Source organism: Saccostrea cucullata, unplaced genomic scaffold (genome assembly GCF_032062105.1).
Source record: "Saccostrea cucullata isolate Sc308-1 unplaced genomic scaffold, CSIRO_AGI_Scuc_v1 ctg1277, whole genome shotgun sequence".
NCBI classification, from domain to species: Eukaryota; Metazoa; Mollusca; class Bivalvia; order Ostreida; family Ostreidae; genus Saccostrea; species Saccostrea cuccullata.
Genome location: NW_026920520.1, coordinates 164,862 through 171,647, shown reverse-complemented (window position 1 = coordinate 171,647; position 6,786 = coordinate 164,862).

Genomic DNA, 6,786 nt, shown 5'->3' with positions numbered 1-6,786 from the left:
TTAGGGATCATATTTTTACACAAGAATAATATTTTCATACCCATGAATTTATGTGACAACAAGGCTTAAGTAGTTTTAAAATCATGTCATTTACACGATTCGATACTTAAGTCACACGTGTTTAATGAGTTTTGGGACATATTGGTCAAGAAATTACGTGGCGTTAAAAAAGTAAGTGGAACAATGGAAGCATAGAAGTATCAAAGAGGGTTTTCTTTAATGAACATAAGAAAATTTCAGTATATCTGGCCAAAAGTGGTGATAAGACGCTATGAAACTCAGAGGCATATGAGTATGGACGAACACTCCATGGCAGCAGGTATGCTGGAAGCTGGCAAAACGCAACGTCACGTTGAAGAAAGACTTTATCTTTCCCAAAGCGGAATTAACGGTTATGGAACCGATATTTACAGGCAGAAAATTGTCAAAAAAAGGCTCAAAGCGGGACGTCCAAGATGTACGGCAGTCCGTGAGGATCGTTATTTGGCCAATTTTGCTGAGACTTACTGCTTCCAAAGTGCTCTTAAGCTTAATACTGGGCATCAGAGAGCAACGGGCAGACGGATTTCTACTCAAACAGTTTGAAACAGACTTCAGGAAGCAAATCTCAAGGCTTGCCGACCAGCCGTACGTCCTGTATTAAAATTAGAGTGCCGCAGAAATCGACTACAGTGGGCAACAGAACACAAAAATTTGGCAATAACGTCATTGGTGTTCTGTTCTCTTCTTAGACGAGCCGCCATATTGTTTTGACTTCCATGATGACCGAAGACTTGTTTGGATTGCAAATGGGGAAAGATATGCTGTTTGTGTCCTTTCTGAGCAAATGAGTAAATGGAGGTTTGGTGATGATTTGGGCAGGCATAAGTATTGACTGCAAAACTAATCTGCACATTATTGAAGGCAACCTGACAGGTTTAAAATACCGAAATAATAGTCTTCATCCTATTGTTAGACGTATTGCATGTACTCTGTGGTAGGATTTCATCTTAATGGACGATAATACTCGACCTCATAGAGTCCGAATCGTAAATGAGTACATGGAAAGTGAAACAACTTAGCGTATGGACCCACCAAGTCGTTCTCTAGACCTGAAGTTAATTGAACATGCCTGGAACATTCTTTAGCAACGCATTTCAGTTCGTCTTACACTTCCCCAAAATCGACGGGAGCTTCAGACAGCATTGCAGGAGGAATGGCAACAGATCCCCCAGGCTAGCCTTGGACGGCTGATAGGCAGCATGAGTCTGCGCTGCAGGGCCTCGCGGGGAGGTCATACAAAATACTGGCAATCATTTTAGTGACGTAATTTGACTCTTCTGAAAAAAATCTCATTTTCAGGTCTACCCTAAACATGCCGAATTTTAAAGTGACCGTAATGAACAATTCGTAGTGTGTGTTCAAACAAATTTATCACATCCAATGTTTAATTTTCACTTTTTGAATATAAAATATGATACTAAAATTAAAACTGCATTCTGTTTTTATGATACAGTATTTGTAAAACATATTTAATTTGATGATCTTTAATTTTTTTGTCCAGTATATATCTCATATCAAAGGTACATATTCTTTAAAATCATTATCTTTAGTTTACAAAGTTTACATTTTAAAGGGGATTTTATTAATAAATGGAAAATTGTAACATCTGTTTGATTCTACCATAGCAATAAGCAATTTACAAATTGAATCAATTGAGCTTTCTTCGATACTACTTAGTTAAAATTTCGAATTGACATCTAAAAGATGAGTATTTTACTACGCAATTTGCTCATTTTCCATACTCCTTTTGGTTTTGTCGACATATAGCGCCGAAAAATGACAATGCTGCATAAGGAGATCATGCCAAAGGATTAGATAATAAAACTTAGAAATTTTGCAGTGGGACGTATTTTTCATGATGCCAGATTTGAGAAAGTAACCCTGAAAAAAATGTCAGCTTTTCAACATGGAAATCAGTCAAAAAGATGAGAAATGCATCTATCATCTTTTGCTTGAGGGTACGTCATGTTATGTACAGGAAATACAGAAATTATATGAGCTGCGCGGTTTCCGTGTCTAGGCAAGGTAAAGGAATGCTTTATAAAGAACGGACACAAAGACGGCTGCATTTGATAATAAACCACGAAGAACCATTTGGAAACTGTCATAATCTATCAGCCAACAAGAGCATATCAAAATCCTTCCTATAAAATGTGTGGATTATGTTTTAAGTTAGTGAAATAAACTTAAAATAAAGTTAGAAATCTCTTCTAAAATATATTTTGTTGTCTCGTTACAGAATTTTGCATTATATCAATACATGTATGACGTTAATTTGTGCGAAAAATCATGTGAGTTTGAAAAGTGCGCGGAGCTGTATATTTAGATTTTGGAGACCAGGTCTTCGAACAGTCTATTGGAATTTACATGGGTACTAATTTTGTTCCCCTTATAAGCAGACCTTTTTTAGTATTTTTATGCAGCAGAATTCGTTCAAAATCTTTGACGTAATAAGGGAAAATTTGCTGTAGTCTTCTACTCGACATTTAGATATATCGACGACGTTTTGCCAATTAACAAAAGTTATTTCCATTCTTATGTCGACTCGATATGTCCAAATTAGCTTAAAATAAAAGATACCACGGAGTCTGACACGACTGTATCATATTTGGATCTTTCTCTAGAAAAAGACGTTATTGGTTATCTAACAACAAAGCTTTATGATAAACGTGATGAAAATTACTTTAAAATCGTCAACTTCCCTTACTTATGCAGCGAGGTACCTTTGTCACATGTATGCGGAGTTTATATCTCTCAGTTGGTTCTACGTATGAGCAATTTCCAAAACGAGTTAAGTTATAGACAAACAAGTTGATGAAGCAAAAAATATCAGCAGTCTCGTTTAAAGTCATTGATTTGGTAAGTTCTGTGGTCAATACAATGACCTTGTCAGCAATACAACTTATCATTAGTCAAATGCTGACTAACTTTTGTGAGGCAATTAATTACACACTGAATTGTCCGCGGACTTTTTCCGTTATTTCCTGATCATGACAAAGGCCACTGTGACACACGTGGGTGTGATCGTTCGGCGGGAGATGCTCACTCATACATGGCACTTGATCCCACATTTGATGTTTTGGAGGTCCGTTATTGCTCTGCTACTACTTTGACATGTTTAATGGAATTTTGAGCTCGAACACTGTTCTTTATCTCCACATATTTCATTTTATTAATATAATAATCAATTAGTATGACAATCAATAGAAACATCGAGTAAACACGTGTTTTATTGATACATGTGTTGTGGTAACTCAATGAACATGATAAATTCATAATCATGCACATATTCGTTGCAATAGGTGTCACAAGCGGGGAGTCTCTCTCTTTAAGCTTTTTTAAAAATCACTCCCAATAAACTATTTGTCAGAAGAATTAGGGATTAGGAGCTACGAAGTACATGTATTAATTTGATTCTTTTAAAAAAATGAAGTAAAGTCGTTAAAAAAAGGTCTGAGACAACTCTGATATACTAGTATGAGGGGATGCTCACTCCTCCATGGCACCTGATCCCAACTCTGATGTTTTAGAGGTCCATGTTTGCTCTGCTCCTATTTTGTATTGTTTTATGGACTTTTGATCTAAATACTGTTCGTTATCTCCATGTGTTTCATATATACAAATTCCGTTCGACCAAATGCATATAATACAGCATTGATTAATAGTACTATATATACACGTATATCTGTCATCTATGTAATCTAGACTTACATGTATCTTGTACCTGTATCTGTTTTACTCGGTCAGTTAAAGTACTTTTTTGCTAGAGTTATTACCGAAACCAAATTGTAATTTATGGATATTGATTTGTAAAGGAAATTTCAAACATTGTCCGAAAAAAGGAACAGTATACACACGATACTATATAAGCCTATGTAGTCAAAATCACACAATTTATTACCCCATCCCTCCTCGTCACACCCTATCCCTACTTCCATTTTAATATAAAAATTTCTTTTTCCTGATTTCTCCGTCACTCTCAACGATGTGTCATTTGTGCAATTAGTTTGTACTTTTACTACAGTACAAAATACATGTATGTCCACATACATGTACGGTATACTGAATAGTTTTATTTACCGTATAAGTTGTGACACATATATTCAATAAAAATAATAATAACAGTAATGATATATGAATAAATAAATAAAAGATAACTCCATCTACACAAAGTTCGGTCTCTCCGTTGATGTGTCGTACTTGAACTTTTTACCCCTTTCACTGGTTTGTTCTTGAACGTGGGAATTTTTCAGAGGTATTTAAAATGTTTGAATAACACAGAGCCCAGAAAGCTTAGTTTACTCGCACTATCAACATAAAGGAAAAGGGCCATGACACACACACACAAGGGTCAATTTGTCCCCATTGTTCTTCAAAATGAGAAAGAAAAGACTTACATCATCCAAGTCTTCCATATTAGATATGGCACAGCGAAGTTCTTCGGATAGAGGAATTTCAGCCATATTACTAGAAGTGCTTTCCACCAAATTTCCTAGATCCGCTCCAAGATCTATGCTTTCTGGTGCAGACTGCTCCTGACTATTCATTGCCGAATAATTGACAATCGAAAAACTCTCTGTCTCACATATCTAAACATTAAAGAAATTATCGAAATCAAACGGATTGGGAAACAAGAGGCCCATGGGCCACATCGCTCACCTGAGTAACTTGGGTGATGAAGTTCTTTACCAGATTCCCCCTCTTGTTATACCTATTGTGGTCCCCTACCCCTCTCCCCTGTCATGATTTTAATACTTTCGAATCTACACTACCCCCAGGATGCTTCCACATAAGTTTGAGCTTTCCTGACCCAGTGGTTCTTGAGAAGAAGATTTTTAAAATAAATTTCATATCTATTTCTTTGTAAAACTTTTATTCCCTATTGTAGACTCGCCTAACTCCCGGGGGGTAATGATTTATCAGTTTAAAATCTACACTAGCCAAGGATGCTTCCACATAAGTTTCAGCTTTCCTGGCCCAGTGGTTCTTAAGAAGAAGACTTTTAAAGATTTTTCCTATATATTTCAATCTATGTAAAACTTGGATTCCCTATTGTTGCCTCCGCCCTACCCCCTTGGGGTCATGATTTTAACAATTTTAAACCTATACTGCCCGAGGATGCTTAAACAAAAGTTTCAGCTTTCTTGGCCCTTTGATTCTTGAGAAGAAGATTTTCAAAAAAATTTCCTATATATTTCTCTGTAAAACTTTGATTCCCTATTGTGGCCCCGCCCTAACCCCGGGGGTCATGATTTTGAAAATTTTAAATCTACACTACCCAAGGATGCTTTCACACAAGTTACAGCTTTCCTGGCCCAATGGTTCTTGAGAAGAAGATTTTTAAAGCTTTTCATATATATTTCTATGTAAAACTTGGATTCCCTATTGTGGCCCCGCCCTACCCCCTGGGGGTCATGATTTTATCAGTTTAAAATCTCTACTACCCCAGGATGCTTCTACATAAGTTTCAGCTTTCCTGACCCAGTGGTTCTTGAGAAGAGGATTTTTAAAGATATTTCATATATATTTCTATGTAAAACTTGGATTCCCTATTGTAGCCCCGCCCTACCCCCGGGGTCATGATTTTAACAATCTAAAATTTACACTACCCAAGGATGCTTTCTTATAAGTTTCAGCTTTCCTGGCCCAGTGGTTCTTGAGAAGAAGATTTTTTAATGACCTCACCCTATTTTTGTCTTTTCTTGATTATCTCCCCTTGTAGGGGGGACTTGGCCCTTTATTTTAACAATTTAAACTCACCTTTACCCAAGGATGCTTTGTACCAGGTTTGGTTAAAATTGGCCCAGTGGTTCTTGAGAAGAAGTCGAAAATGTGAAAAGTTTACAAACGGACGGACGGACAGACAGACGGACGACGGACAAAATGTGATCAGAAAAGCTCACTTGAGCCTTCGGCTCAGGTGAGCTAAAAAGTTGTATAAATTTAATTTGACAGAATCTTTCTATTTTACTCCAACTGATACATATTAGTAAATCTTTTTTTTATTTTTTAGAAATCATAGCAACAAGTTCCCCGTTTCTGTCTTTGATTAAAACAACTCGATGCTTGTATCCCTTTAATTAAAGTAATCTGGATGGTTTGCAACCAAGAAACATGAAATGAAATAGTAAAATCTATTAAAGTTGTACTTTTCAGGGAAAAATGCCCTCATTTCTTGGTTACTACCTAACATTTAGATACACATGGAAAATGATTATATAGGCTAGTTAACTTTTTCCAAATTTAAATTTTACAAAAATGCGGGTTATGTAATTTTTTCTACATTAGCTTCAATGTTAATTCAAAAACTAACAAAAAAAAAAAAATGAAGGAAAAATTTTTATTGTTGATATTTATACAGTATATTTAGTAAATGAGTTATGGTATGATTAATATAAACGTCATAATTGTATGGTGAGCGGTGTTTACAGATCAAAGAACGGCAATTGATTCTTTAAGAAATGAAGGAGATAATTCAGCGAATGTTAATTTGCGGGATATACATTCAGTACATCCTTCTATAAAGAGAAAATTATTTTAAAAAACTCTACATGAGAAGAGGAAAACACTTGCCGTCGGCTTCAATTCGACATTCAAGTTTTATCAATTGACAATACATGTAGTTTACCTCATTCATATGTCAACTCAAAATATCCCAGAAATTTGAATAAAAGATACGACCGAGTTTGCCACATCTGATTTATATATTTTTTTTTTTTTGGGGGGGGGGGGGGGTCACGGACT